Below are 16,214 nucleotides of genomic sequence, written 5' to 3' on the forward strand. Positions count from 1 at the left end.
CAAATACTGGATATTGCTTATGCTACCAAAATTTATGAAAAGCTTCACCTTGAGTCCATTATGTGTTTTCATTACCTGGTTTCCCTTCCTGTACCTTCTCATCATGAACCACAGTGTGGGTGTCACTGACTCCTTATCATACTTCCTCGTGTCTTTGCATCCTTGCACATGACAACATACAAAGAACAACAGTTGTACGGTAAAGTAACAGTTCATAAAATGAAATCTTTCCTTATTAAAGTTAGCTCATTGATAATTGAGGATCTTCTTCCATATCATCTGGATTGGGAGCCATAATGAAATGCTTTGAGTATACAAGGTTATGCGTGTATGCATATATTTCCCAGCGGGCATCATCGCTTTCATGTGTAATGTAACGTTCTCCAGTGTGAGTTTCAAATGCTCTAAGATCAAGCCATGTCTAATAGTCCTGTAGCCAGGGATGACTAAGAGATTTGTCAACCCTATAATGTTTTGCATCATCACTTAAATAGGTTATTAATTAAATCAATTGCTTCACCAGAAATTTCCCTCCATGGATTTGGTGAGTACATAAATGCAGCATTTTGGATTTGGTCATTTATATCTTCATCTTCATTAAAAGGAAATGTGCCACTGAGGCTCACATAGACGATGACTCCTACTGACCCCATATCCAAGGAACGGTTGTAACCTTTGCTCCTGAGAACTTCAGGTGCTAAGTATGCCGGAGTTCCCATCACGGATCTCCTGAAAGACTTTTCACCAATGATGCGTGCAAAACCAAAGCCACACAGCTTCATCAGAGGAAGTGGCTGTGCCGATGCCAGCAGCACATTTTCTGGTTTTAAATCACAGGGTACAATATTGTTAAAACGTAGATTCCTCAAAGCAACAAGTATCCGTGTGACCATGAATTTAGTGATTCTTTCTGGAAGTTGACTTTTCTCGCTGGATAGAATCATTTCTAACATATCTCCATGCAGCTTTTCCATTACTACAAAAACTCTTTCTGGGGTTTCAAACATAACATTCCGGGAATAGAATCCCAGGATGGTGCAAATTCTGTAAAATAGCCACTTAATTACAGAGCTGACTTTCCTGTTTTGTGGGGAATCTCATCTCACCAATTACTTTAATAGCCACATCCCTTCCAAGTTTTTCTATGTTTTCCTCCATAAACAAAGCCAAACTGGCCTGAGCTTCTCTGGAGCAAAAGTCTGCTTTCAACGGCCATCTTCAAACAGTCCCTCATCTGCAGCTCCTTTCTCAGCTCCTGTGTGTTCTTCAAAGTGTCCCTCTTGGCTGTAGCTAGCTTGCTCCCTTTGTCTGAGCTCCTATAGGGCTCTAGCAAACCAATCAAGGCCCATGCTAAATGGGCAGGGCCATGCCTCCATGGAAACCATCCAATGAAAGATCCCTCTCACAGCTGAGTGATCACATCTCCATGGAAACATCCAATCAAAAGTCTCCAACCCAATCAACATCAACACGTTTCTGCCCACACAAGACTGCATCAAAGATAATGGCCTTTTGGAGGACATAATACATCCAAACCAGCATACATGCCAAAGAATCCACACTCTGAAAACTTTTGATAACCAGTGGAGCACACAGGATCCTTGACAGCAGATAACGATAGTTCCTGGGCTTCAATGGCAACATTCTCCCGTGTAAGGCCAATTTGCAGTAGAAATGAAATTGTGTGCACTGAGCCCCTGGAGTTGGTGAGTGACTGTGCACTGAAGCTTCCATTGGACAGTCGGGCAGACAGTCCCGTCTTAGGACTTGAACATGGAGAAGGAGTTGGAAGCACAGCAGGAAGAGTTGCAGGTAACACAGACTTCTGGGCTGATGGAGGGGAATTGTTTGCGGACATCTGCCTTTCTTTAATCTTTTAAAATAGCTGCCAATTCTTTTTAAATGGTTATGAAGAGGCTTTGAACTCACAGTGGTAAAAAAATGACTGCACTTTTGGATTTAGTTGAAAGCTCCTTTATTTCCTCTTTAAGCCACTCATGCCAATGACTGCAAATTCTAGAACTGTGAGTTGGATACACAAAAGGTCCTATTTCCCTTAATCAGTCCCATCAAAAAAGAGTCTTGTCTTTGGGACCACAACCATGGATTTGGAAAGGATTTAACATTATGGAGTTATCCTCCTCAGAAGAGAGACGACATTGCTTATTTACTAAGCATCTTCATTTTCTTTTAAGTCTGTTCTTGTCTCTCTTTTAATTTCAGAAAATGCATATTGAATAAAAGTTGTTTTTCTGTCAAGAGGAAATCCCCTTGTTTTAAAAATAATAGTGCTTGATATTAATCTATTCAATAGTTATCCTTCAGTACACTGATTGGAATGGATACTTTCTCAAATGTCCACACCTTAAATCAACTTCTCTAATGTTCTCATTTTCATTTTGGGGTTATATTTTTCTATGATGAAGCTTTTAAAAATAGTACAAACATTTATTTTGAGGAATGGGTGCATCCAGAAAAGTTGATGCTTTCTGAAGAGTAGTCACCAGAGGCGGCTTGGCCAGTTGAGAGAAACCCCGCTCCCACCAGTGAGGCTGCAGGCACCCCACAGGATCCCGCCCGCTAGCTAGTTTTTTTTTTTTTTTTAATTCATTTTTATTGATATATATTCACATACCATACAATCATCCAAAGTTTACAATCAACTGTTCACAGTACCATCATATAGTTTTGCATTCATCACCCCAATCTATTTTTTTAATCATCATTTTATTGAGATATATTCACATACCACGCAGTCATACAAAACAAATTGTACTTTCGATTGTTTACAGTACCATTACATAGTTGTACATTCATCACCCAAATCAATCCCTGACACCTTCACCAGCACACACACAAAAACAACAAGAATAACAACCAGAGTGAAAAAGAGCAATTGAAGTAAAAAAGAACACTGGGTACCTTTGTCTGTTTGTTTCCTTCCCCTACCTTTCTACACATCCATCCATAAACTAGACAAAGTGGAGTTTGGTCCTTATGGCTTTCCCAATCCCATTGTCACCCCTCATAAGCTACATTTTTATACAACTGTCTTCGAAATTCATGGGTTCTGGGTTGTAGTTTGATAGTTTCAGGTATCCACCACCAGCTACCCCAATTCTTTAGAACCTAAAAAGGGTTGTCTAAAGTGTGCGTAAGAGTGCCGACCAGAGTGATCTCTCGGCTGGTTTTGGAATCTCTCTGCCACTGAAGCTTATTTCATTTCCTTTCACATCCCCCTTTTGGTCAAGAAGATGTTCTCCGTCCCATGATGCCGGGTCTACATTCCTCCCCGGGAGTCATATTCCACGTTGCCAGGGAGATTCACTCCCCTGGGTGTCTGATCCCACGTAGGGGGGAGGGCAGTGATTTCACCTTTCAAGTTGGCTTAGCCAGAGAGAGAGGGCCACATCTGAGCAACAGAGAGGCATTCAGGAGGAGACTCTTAGGCACAAATATAGGGGGGCCTAGCCTCTCTTTTGCAGCAACCGTCTTCCCAAGGGTAAAACTTATGGTAGAGGGCTCAACCCATCAAACCACCAGTCCCCTATGTCTGTGGTCATGTTAGCAACCATGGAGGTGGGGTAGGCGAATACCCCTGCATTCTCCACAGGCTCCTCAAGGGGGCACTACATCTTTTTTTTTCCCCTTGTTTTTCTTTTTTTTTTTTTTTTTTAACTTTCCCTTCTTTTTTAAATCAACTGTATGAAAAAAAAAGTTAAAAAGAAAACAAACATACAATAAAAGAACATTTCAAAGAGACCATAACAAGGGGGAAAGAAAAAGACAACTAACCTAAGATAACTGCTTAACTTCCAACATGTTCCTACTTTACCCCAAGAAAGTTACATAATATAGCAACCTTTCTGTGAACTTGCTCCTACTATATCCATCAGAAATTAACAGACCATAGTCATTTCTGGGCATCCCCAGAACGTTAAATAGCTTATCTGTTCTTCTTGGATTATTGTTCCCCCTTCCTTAATTGCTCTTTACTGCTAGTTCCCCTACATTCTACATTATAAACCATTTGTTTTACATTTTTCAAAGTTCACATTAGTGGTAGCATATAATATTTCTCTTTTTGTGCCTGGCTTATTTCGCTCAGCATTATGTCTTCAAGGTTCATCCATGTTGTCATATGTTTCACCAGATTGTTCCTTCTTACTGCCGCGTAGTATTCCATCGTGTGTATATACCACATTTTATTTATCCACTCATCTGTTGAAGGACATTTGGGTTGTTTCCATCTCTTGGCAATCGTGAATAACGCTGCTATGAACATTGGCGTGCAGATATCTGTTCGTGTCACTGCTTTCCGATCTTCCGGGTATATACCGAGAAGTGCAATCGCTGGATCGAATGGTAGCTCTATATCTAGTTTTCTAAGGAACTGCCAGACTGACTTCCAGAGTGGCTGAACCATTATACAGTCCCACCAACAATGAATAAGAGTTCCAATTTCTCCACATCCCCTCCAGCATTTGTAGTTTCCTGTTTGTTTAATGGCAGCCATTCTAACCGGTGTTAGATGGTATCTCATTGTGGTCTTAATTTGCATCTAATAGCTAGTGAAGCTGAACATTTTTTCATGTGTTTCTTGGCCATTTGTATTTCCTCTTCAGAGAACTGTCTTTTCATATCTTTTGCCCATTTTATAATTGTGCTGTCTGTACTATTGTCATTGAGTTGTAGGATTTCTTTGTATATGCAAGATATCAGTCTTTTGTCAGATACATGGTTTCCAAAAATTTTTTCCCATTGAGTTGGCTGCCTCTTTACCTTTTTGAGAAATTCCTTTGAGGTGCAGAAACTTCTAAGCTTGAGGAGTTCCCATTTATCTATTTTCTCTTTTGTTGCTTGTGCTTTGGGTGTAAAGTCTAGGAAGTGGCCGCCTAATACAAGGTCTTGAAGATGTTTTCCTACATTATCTTCTAGGAGTTTTATGGTACTTTCTTTTATATTGAGATCTTTGGTCCATTTTGAGTTAATTTTTGTGTAGGGTGTGAGGTAGGGGTCCTCTTTCATTCTTTTGGATATGGATATCCAACTCTCCCAGCCCCATTTGTTGAAAAGACCATTATGGCTCAGTTCAGTGACTTTGGGGGCCTTATCAAAGATCAGTCGGCCATAGATCTGAGGGTCTATCTCTGAATTCTCAATTCGATTCCATTGATCTATATGTCTATCTTTGTGCCAGTACCATGCTGTTTTGGCAACTGTGGCTTTATAATAAGCTTCAAAGTCAGGGAGTGTAAGTCCTCCCACTTCGTTTTTCTTTTTTTAGAGTGTCTTTAGCAATTCGAGGCATCTTCCCTTTCCAAATAAATTTGATAACTAGCTTTTCCAAGTCTGCAAAGTAGGTTGTTGGAATTTTGATTGGGATTGCATTGAATCTGTAGATGAGTTTGGGTAGAATGGACATCTTAATGACATTTAGCCTTCCTATCCATGAACATGGAATATTTTTCCATCTTTTAAGGTCCCCTTCTATTTCTTTTAGTAGAGTTATGTAGTTTTCTTTGTATAGGTCTTTTACATCTTTGGTTAAGTTGATTCCTAGGTACTTGATTTTTTTAGTTGCTATTGAAAATGGTATCTTTTTCTTGAGTGTCTCTTCAGTTTGTTCATTTCTAGCATATAGAAACATTACTGACTTATGTGCATTAATCTTGTATCCCGCTACTTTGCTAAATTTGTTTATTAGCTCTAGTAGCTGTATCGTCGATTTCTCAGGGTTTTCTAGATATAAGATCATATCATCTGCAAACAATGACAGTTTTACTTCTTCTTTTCCAATTTGGATGCCTTTTATTTCTTTGTCTTGCCGGATTGCCCTGGCTAGCACTTCCAGCACAATGTTGAATAACAGTGGTGACAGCGGGCATCCTTGTCTCGTTCCTGATCTTAGAGGGAAGGCTTTCAGTCTCTCACCCTTGAGTACTATGCTGGCTGTGGGTTTTTCATATATGCTCTTTATCATGTTGAGGAAGTTTCCTTCAATTCCTACCTTTTGAAGTGTTTTTATCAAAAAGGGATGTTGGATTTTGTCAAATGCTTTTTCAGCATCTATTGAGATGATCAATTGATTTTTCCCTTTCGAGTTTTTAATGTGTTGTAATACATTGATTGTTTTTCTTATGTTGAACCAGCCTTGCATGCCTGGAATGAACCCCACTTGGTCATGGTGTATGATTTTTTTAATGTGTCTTTGGATTCGATTTGCAAGTATTTTGTTGAGGATTTTTGCATCTATATTCATTAGGGAGATTGGCCGGTAGTTTTCCTTTTTTGTAGCATCTTTGCCTGGTTTTGGTATTAGATTGATGTTAGCTTCATAAAATGAGTTAGGTAGTGTTCCATTTTTTTCAATGTTTTGAAAGAGTTTGAGTAAGATTGGTGTCAGTTCTTTCTGGAAAGTTTGGTAGAATTCCCCTGTGAAGCCATCTGGCCCTGGGCATTTATTTGTGGGAAGATTTTGGATGACTGATTGGATCTCTTTGCTTGTGATGGGTTGGTTGAGGTCTTCTATTTCTTCTCTGGTCAGTCTCGGTTGTTCATATGCTTCCAGGAAATTGTCCATTTCCTCTACATTATCCAGTTTGTTGCCATACAGTTGTTCATAATATCCTCTTATAATTTTTTTAATTTCTTCAGGATCTGCAGTTATGTCACCTTTTTTCATTCATTATTTTGTTTATATGGGTCTTCTCTCTTTTTGATTTTGTCAGTCTAGCGAGGGGCTTGTCAATCTTGTTGATCTTCTCAAAGAACCAACTTTTGGTGATATTTATCCTCTCTATTGTTTTTTTGTTCTCTATGTCATTTATTTCTGCTTTAATCCTTGTTATTTCTTTTCTTGTACTTGGTTTAGGATTGGTTTGCTTTTCATTTTCTAGCTTCTTCAGTTGATCCATTAGTTCTTTGATTTTGGCTCTTTCTTCCTTTTTAATATATGTGTTTAATGCTATAAATTTCCCCCTCAGCACTGCTTTTGCTGCATCCCATAGGTTTTGGTATGTTGTGTTCTCATTTTCATTCGTCTCTATATATTTAGCAATTTCTCTTGCTATTTCTTGTTTAACCCACTGATTGTTTAGGAGTGTGTTGTTTAACCTCCAGGTATTTGTGAATTTTCTAAGTCTCTGATGGTTATTGACTTCTAATTGTATTCCATTGTGGTCAGAGAATGTGCTTTGAATAATTTCAATCTTTTTAAATTTATTGAGGCTTGTTTTATGTCCCAGCATATGATCTATTCTGGAGAAAGTTTCATGAGCACTAGAAAAGTATGTGTATCCTGGTGATTTGGGATGTAATGTCCTGTATATGTCTGTTAAATCTAATTCATTTATCAGATTGTTTAGGTTTTCAATTTCCTTATTGGTCTTCTGTCTGGTTGATCTATCTAAAGGAGAGAGTGATGTGTTGAAATCTCCCACAATTATTGTGGAAACATCAATTGCTTCCTTTAGTTTTGCCAGTGTTTCTCTCATGTATTTTGTGGCACCTTGATTGGGTGCATAGACATTTACGATCATTATTTCTTCTTGCTGAATTGCCCCTTTTATTAGTATGTAGTGGCCTTCTTTGTCTCTCAAAACATCCCTGCATTTGAAGTCTATTTTATCTGAGAATAATATTGCTACACCTGCTTTCTTTTGGCTGTAGCTTGCATGAAATATTTTTTTCCATCCTTTCACTTTCAGTTTCTTTGTGTCCCTGTGTCTAAGATGAGTCTCTTGTATGCAACATATTGATGGTTCATTTTTTTTGATCCATTCTGCGAATCTATATCTTTTAATTGGGGAGTTTAATCCATTTACATTCAACGTTAAAACCGTGAAGGCATTTCTTGAATCCGCCATCTTATCCTTTGGTTTATGTTTGCCATATTTTTCCCTCTCTCTATTAATATCCTTTATTGTACCCATACCGAATCTCTTTAGTACTGAACCTTTCTCCAAGTCTCTCTGTCCTGTCTTTGTTTCTCTGTCTGTAGGGCTCTCTTTAGTATCTCCAGTAGGGCAGGTCTCTTGTTAGCAAATTCTCTCAGCATTTGTTTGTCTGTGAAAAATTTAAGCTCTCCCTCAAATTTGAAGGAGAGCTTTGCTGGATAAAGTATTCTTGGCTGGAAATTTTTCTCACTCAGAATTTTAAATATATCGTGCCACTGCCTTCTCGCCTCCATGGTGGCTGCTGAGTAGTCACTACTTAGTCTTATGCTGTTTCCTTTGTATGTGGTGAATTGCTTTTCTCTTGCTGCTTTCAGAACTTGCTCCTTCTCTTCTGTGTTTGACAGTGTGATCAGTATATGTCTCGGAGTGGGTTTATTTGGATTTATTCTATTTGGAGTTCGCTGAGCATTTATGATTTGTGTATTTATGTTGTTTTGAAGATTTGGGAAGTTTTCCCCAACAATTTCTTTGAATGCTCTTCCTAGACCTTTACCCTTTTCTTCCCCTTCTGGGACACCAATGAGTCTTATATTTGGACGTTTCATATTATCTATCATATCCCTGAGGTCCATTTCGATTTTTTCAATTTTTTTCCCCATTCTTTCTTTGATGCTTTCATTTTCCATTCTGTCATCTTCCAGGTTACTGATTCGTTGTTCAACTTCCTCTAGTCTTGTACTATGAGTGTCCAGAATCTTTTTAATTTGGTCAACAGTTTCTTTAATTTCCATAAGATCATCCATTTTTTTTATTTAGTGTTGCAATGTCTTCTTTATGCTCTTCTAGAGTCTTCTTGATTTCCTTCATATCCCGTACTATGGTCTCATTGTCCATCTTTAGTTCTTTGAGTAGCTGCTCTAGGTGCTGTGTCTCTTCTGGTCTTTTGATTTGGGTGCTTGGGCTTGGGTTATCCATATCGTCTGATTTTTTCATATGCTTTATAATTTTCTGTTGTTTTTGGCCTCGTGGCATTTGCTGAACTTGATAGGGTTCTTTTAGGGTTTGTAGACCTATTGAAGTCCTTATCTCTAATTTATCAGATCTACAGCTTTGTGGAGTACACTTTCTCTAACTAACCAGCAGGTGGCATCCACGAGCCACCTGTTCTCCACAAGCCAGTTCTCCCCTGCTTAGCCTTTTTGGTGAGTGGGGGAGTGAGTCTTATGGGGCCCAATTGGTGTACCAAGCTTGCGTGTGTAGTTGGTGTTGCCTGCCCTGTATGTGGGGCGTGTTTCTGGGCAGTCGGGGAGGGGGGGTGGCCCTAACAATCAAATCTCCCTGATGATCCTAGAGTTTTAAAGCTGCTGCAATAGTCTAATCCTTCAGTTCAGTCCTGCCACAGTTTGTCTCTGCCACTGACCCACAAGTCTTTGGTATTGGCGTATGGCTCCTGAGACTTGCAAGTGGGCCCCTCTTCCAGGCTGTGCACCCCGGGTCCTCTGTTGAGGGATGACAGTGCTATGTCACAGGTGAGTGCCGTCCCCCCAGGGCAGTTCTGGGCTCCTGGGCTGTGTAGGGAGGCTCCCAGTCTGCTGAAATGATGGCTGAATGGGGCTTTGTTAATTCACACTGCTCCACCTTCCCAGCTCTGGGACAATCAGCTGAGGTTGCAGGGAAGGCTAATGTCCACGCCCAGTTTTGTGGTGTGTGCCTCTTATTTGAAGCACTTCCGTCACACTGGGTTGTCTGGGGCAGCTCTGGGCTATGGGGCTGGCGATGGGCAGGAGTGTTTCCTGTCCACCAGGATGTTGGCTGTGAGCGGACACCCCCCTTTTCTTGGGAAGTTGTGGTGTTTAGTGAATTTTCTCAGTCACTGGATTATTGCCTTTTGTCTCAGAGCTCTCTTAGTTCTGCTCTTGACTTGACGTGCCCAAATTGCAATTCTTTGAAGCTTTCTGTATTGGGCTTCTTAGAGTAATTGTTTTAGAAACAGAAAAAAGGATTAAAAAAAAAAAAAAAAAAAGGCCCTCCTCAGAGATCTAATGGGTTATTGAAATGCTAATAGACAAAGCAACCAGGGCCATTAAGGAAAGGTCCACAGGGCAGAGAGATCAGCTTTTCTTCGGGATTTGCATATGCGCCTCAAGGCCTGAGCTCCGCCCTTCCCCTTTCTGTGTTCACCAGAACTCCAAAAATCCTCTGCTTTTATTTTGGAGTTTTTCGTGTTATTTTTTTTTTTTTCTATGCCTGTCTCCTCTCTGCTGGGCTGGCAGCTCTCAGGTTCTCTGGTGTCTGGTCTCAGTCTGTCTATGGTTGGAGTTTGGATCAGTAGAATGAGTTTCCGAGAAGGGCTACCACTGCAGTTCTCCCTTCTCCTTCCCGGAGCTGGCAGCCCCTCCTCCCACAGGACTGAGCCTGGCAGGGAGGGGCGCAGGTCCCCTGGCCGCAAAAACTTACAGATTTCGCTGATCTCAGCAGTTCGACATTTTCATGAGTGTTGTGTGAAGTATGCCCAAAGACAGATTGCTCTGTGGTGTCCAGTCCACGCAGTTCCAGGCTTTTTACCTACTTTCCTGGAGGAGTAACTAAAACTTACAGCTCACCAGTCTGCCATCTTGCCCCGCCTCCAAATCTATTTTTTGAACATTTTTCTTGTACTAGAAAAAGTGAAAAAAAGAATAAAAAATAAAGGTAAAAAAGAACACCCAGATCATCCCCCCATGTTTTTTTTTTAAATTTTATTTTGAAATAAATTCAAAGTTTTAGGAACAGTTGCAAAAACAATACAAACCCCATACACAGAACTCCAGCATTCCCTGACCCCCCTCCCCTGATACCCCAATCCACCAACTTTAACATGTTGTCACACTGCTATTTCTTTCCCTCCCTCCCCTCTCCCGCCCTCTCTCCCTCCCTATCATCCATCATCTATTACTCTGTCTTCTGAACATATGAGAGCAGGCTGAACACATCCTTGAACATACACTATAATTCACATATACAATTCCCATGAACAAGAACATTCTTTTATGCAATCCCATTAAGCGCCCGCTAATTAGTTTGTTTTTTTTTTTTTTTTCCATTTTTATTGAGATTGTTCAGATACCATACAATTATCCAAAGATCCAAAGTGTACAATCACTTGCCCCCGGGTACCCTCATACAGCTGTGCATCCATCACACTTAATTTTTGTTCAATTTTTAGAAACTTTTCATTACTCCAGACAAGAAATAAAGTGAAAGATGAAGAAAGAAAAAAAGAAAAGGAAACTCTAAACCTCCCCTATCCCTAACCAACCCCCCTCAATTGTTGACTCCTAGTATTGATATAGTACGTTTGTTACTGTTTATGAAAAAATGTTGAAATACTACTAACTGTAGTATATAGTTTGTAATAGGTATATAGTTCTTCCCTATATGCCCCTCTATTATTAACTTCTAATTGTATTGTCATACATTTGTTCTGGTTCATGAAGTGATTTCTAGTATTTGTACAGTTGATCATGGACATTGCCCACCATAGGATTCAGTTTTATACATTTCCATCTTTTGACCTCCAACTTTCCTTCTGGTGACATATATGACTCTGAGCTTCCTCTTTCCACCTCATTCACACACCATTCGGCGCTGTTAGTTATTCTCACATCTTGCTACCAACACCCCTGTTCATTTCCAAATATTTAAGTTCATCCTAATTGAACATTCTGCTCATACTAAGCAAGAGCAGCTACATTTCTTCCACAAGGCAGGGGGGAGAGTCAAAGAAGGTAGAGAGGCAAAAGAAAGAGGAAACAAAAAAATGACAGCTAGGAAGCAGCAAAAGGAAAAATAACCTTAAATCAAAGTAGAGTAAAGAATCAGACAATACCACCAATGTCAAGTGTCTAACATGCCTCCCCTATCCCCCCCTCTTATCTGCATTCACCTTGGTATATCACCTTTGTTACATTAAAGGAAGCACAATACAATGATTCTATTAGTTACAGTCTCTAGTTTATGCTGATTGCATCCCTCCCCCAATGCCTCCCCATTTTTAACACCTTGCAAGGTTGACATTTGCTTGCTCTCCCTCGTAAAAGAACATATTTGTACATTTTATCACAATTGTTGAATACTCTAGATTTCACCAAGTTCCACAGTCCCAGTCATTATCTTTCCTCCTTTCTTGTGGTGTCTCACATGCTCCCCATCTTCCTCTCAACCTTATTCATAGTTACCTTTGTTCAGTGTACTTACATTGTTGTGCTACCATCTCCCAAAATTGTGTTCCAAACCACACACTCCTGTCTTCTATCACCCTGTAGTGCTCTCTTTAGTATTTCCTGTAGGGCAGGTGTCTTGTTCACAAAGTCTCTCATTGTCTGTTTGTCAGAAAATATTTTGAGCTCTCCCTCATATTTGAAGGACAGCTTTGCTGGATACAGGATTCTTGGTTGGTGGTTTTTCTCTTTCAGTATCTTAAATATATCACACCACTTCCTTCTTGCCTCCATGGTTTCTGCTGAGAGATCCGCACATAGTCTTATGAAGCTTCCTTTGTATGTAATGGATCGCTTTTCTCTTGCTGCTTTCAGGATTCTCTCTTTGTCTTTGACATTTGATAATCTGATTATTAAGTGTCTTGGCGTAGGCCTATTCAGATCTCTTCTGTTTGGAGTACGCTGCACTTCTTGGATCTGTAATTTTATGTCTTTCATAAGAGATGGGAAATTTTCATTAATTATTTCCTCTATTATTGCTTCTGCCCCCTTTCCCTTCTCTTCTCCTTCTGGGACACCAATGATACATACATTATTGTACTTTGTTTCATCCTTGAGTTCCCGGAGACGTTGCTCATATTTTTTCATTCTTTTCTCCATCTGCTCCTTTGCGTGTAGGCTTTCAGGTGTTTTGTTCTCCAGTTCCTGAGTGTTTTCTTCTGCCTCTTGAAATCTGCTGTTGTATGTTTCCATTGTGTCTTTCATCTCTTGTGTTGTGCCTTTCATTTCCATAGATTCTACTAGTAGGTTTTTTGAACTTTTGATTTCTGCCGTATACATGTCCAGTGCTTCCTTTACAGCCTCTATCTCTTTTGCAATATCTTCTCTAAACTTTTTGAATTGATTTAGCATTAGTTGTTTAAATTCCTGTATCTCAGTTGAAGTGTACGTTTGTTCCTTTGACTGGGCCATAACTTTGTTTTTCTTAGTGTAGGTTGTAATTTTCTGTTGTCTAGGCATGGTTTCCTTGGTTATCCAAATCAGGTTTTCCCAGACCAGAACAGGCTCAGGTCCCAGAAGGAAGAAATATTCAGTATCTGGTTTCCCTGCGGGTGTGTCTTAGAAAATTGCTCTACCCTTTGATGCCTCAGGTCACTGTGCTTTTCTGCCCAGCAGGTGACGTCTGTTAGCCTATAATTCTTGACTGGTGTGAGGAGGTGTGGCCATGTTCCCCCAGGCTCTGGGGTCTGGTTCTGAATGGAAAGGGCCCCACCCCTTCCTCCTAGAGAAGACAGACCCCTCAGGTGGAGGTCATTAGCATTTCAATGGTCTCGCTCTCTGCTTGTGGTGTCTCCACCCTTCCCGGAGTCACAGCCCTGGAAACTGAAAATGACTGGGGCTTTCTCCACTGAGCCGAAAAAGAAACAGATAGTCCCCTTCAGACTCGGTCCAAGGAGACCCTCCGGCTCTCCCAGGTCAGTCGTCACCCAAAGCCTCTGTCTGTTTTTTGGGGCTGCGTACCTGTAGTGAGCAGTTCACACTCGCTACTTAAAACCCCAGTTGGAGCTCAGCTGAGCTGTATTCACTTGCTGGGAGAGAGCTTCTCTCTGGCACCACGCGGCTCCGCAGCTCGGGCTATGGGGGAGGGGGTCTCCCAACCTGGTTCCACAGGTTTTACTTACAGATTTTATGCTGTGTTCACAGGCATTCCTCCCAATTCAGGTTGGTGTATGATGAATGGATGGTCTCGTTTGTCCCCCTGCAGTTATTCTGGATTATTTACTAGTTGTTTCTGGTTTTTTGTAGTTGTTCCAGGGGAACTACTTAGCTTCCACTCCTCTCTATGCCGCCATCTTGCCTGAGTCGCTAATTAGTTTTTAATGTCCAAAAACAAAGAAGTCCATTTTAAGTTTTGCCCTTATTCATTATTTATGTCCTTACTAGGAGAAGAAAACTTAAAAATATTAAACAGTAAAAATGTTACCCTTTATTAATAAGTGACTAGCAAAAGGCTAGTAGCCTGTAGAGATGCCAAGTTTTTTTTTTTTTTTTTTCAATGAAATTAAAAGTTTGTATCTTAGAGGTGGATTTAAAATGCTTTCATTATCCTCATCTGGCATTGGTTTCAAGATACCTTCAGATTATTTCCATTCCTGTGCTTTTGTGGCAAATGCAGTTTGCTTACATCTTTACTATAAGATTCTATTAGAATGGGTTAGAAGGGAGCTAGGGAGGTCACTTAGATTTTCAAGTACCTTCAGGTGAGATTTATACTCTTAGGGTTCTGCAAATAAAGTCAGAGGCTTTTGGGGGGAGGGGGAGAGGCGGGGTTGTGCTTGTGACCTCTGTTAGAATGGTTTGGTGGGAAATTTGCTAAACTCTACCTAGACTGAGCAAACAATTTACACTTTTGAGTGGAAGCTTGGAATAACTGACAAGGAAAACTTAAGTTTGCAGGTTCAAAACACTTGAGCAATTGGAAATTTACTTTACAAACTGTTGCCCCAATTTTTAACAATTGTTCTTACAAAAAGTAAAAGCATATCTCAGGAATAAGCTAAGTGATAAAATTTGGCAGCCTTTGAATTTATACCACGAGCAGCAAAGATAAGGAAGGTCCACATTTCCTCAAATGAATCACGGAGAACCAAACCATTCTCAACATTTCAACTCAAAGGTAATACATTTTTTTGTACTTTTGGTTTATCCTAAACACTAGAAAATGGTTGAAGCACTTAGACTGCCCTTTCTGAGATCACCAATTGGATCATTAAAGTAAATTACACAGGGAATAATTCATTAAAGTTTGTGATAGGAAGAGGAAAAGGGAAGAGAAAGAAAATCTAGGCAGAGCTGGGGTCATAAAAATAGTCTTAGAGGTTGCCAATCCTGTCCGTATGTATTTTCAATATCTAAACACCCATGATAGTCTTTTATTTGATCTGTCATGGTAGTACTCAAAGGCCATCCAAAAGCACAAGCAAATGGATAAATGGATACAAGAGAAGTCTGTATCCAGAGCAGAACCAGAATTGGAGGCAAGGCAATGAGAGGATGGGAGGAGAAGGGGGGCGGGGCATGGAACCTCCCAAAAGAGCAGAGATGGAAAGGGGGCTCACTCTTGTTTTTCCTTAGACTGATGATGTGGGCCCTTAGCTGAAAGACAAAATCTGCTAAGTAACCCACATTCTAAGTTGAGAGAATCACAGTCACTTCCCAGCTGAGCTTGGGAAGACAGGCCATTTCAGCAACTGGCAACAACACCCCCACCAACTACTTGGTCCTTGGGTCTGCACAAGGAAAAATAACCTCCTGGGAGAGTGCAGCATTTGCACAGAGAGACTAGAAACTCTCCTCACATACCCGTGGTGCTTGTGAAGTGGTGAGGTGTGGTGGGAGCCAAGAAAACAGCTTGTAATACAAGAAGGGAAACTGTCTTCCTCATCTCCAGTTGGATGTCTCCTGCCTGTTATCCTGCCCCCAGTGCAACCAGAGTCTGGAGAGAACTGTGGAGAGAGACGGCAAAGTAGCATGGCCAGGTGGAAAGAGGGAGATGTTTCCAAGAAATACTGAAGACAGACTCTACCACTCCCCCACTGACCAGGGAGAGTAGATGTGATTTGGGATTGTGGGCATGCTGGGGACTGACACAGGGCTGGGGAGAAGGGCCTGTGTGCCACAAAAATGTGGCCTTTTGTCTTTAGCTGGAATGAGCCAGAATATGCATTCAAATCTCAGAAGATATTGGCATTGCCTCGGGGGGCTATTTTGGATTGTGCCCTTCATCTGCCCATACTCAGGCTACAGGCAAAGAAACACCCTGATGACCCGAGATGCCCCAATTGGCCACCTCCAATGGGAGCCGTACAATTGAGGGGAGCAGGGCAACCAACCAAGAAGAGGGCAGCCGGCAGCCATGTAAGGAAACATCTGTTTTCCTGTCCTTCCTACTTGCACTGTGGCAGAGGAGCAGAAAAGGGGAGAGTGGGGGAGAGGGAGTGGTGGAGAGCAAGCCCACCCTGCATTGAGATGGAAAGAGAGCTTCGGGACTGGAGGTAGAAATGTCGACTGGGCTCCCTTTTGAAAACTAAAGAGCTGTGGAGTCACACGGCGATAC

At 40.9% G+C, this 16,214-nt stretch overlaps 1 pseudogene; it reads right to left on the minus strand.

Annotated features, from left to right (window-relative positions):
• Positions 1–241: 241 nt before the first annotated feature.
• LOC119512111 overlaps positions 242–16,214 on the minus strand; it is a 41,607-nt pseudogene continuing 25,634 nt past the window's right edge.

Source organism: Choloepus didactylus, chromosome 17 (assembly GCF_015220235.1).
Source record: "Choloepus didactylus isolate mChoDid1 chromosome 17, mChoDid1.pri, whole genome shotgun sequence".
NCBI lineage: Eukaryota > Metazoa > Chordata > Mammalia > Pilosa > Megalonychidae > Choloepus > Choloepus didactylus.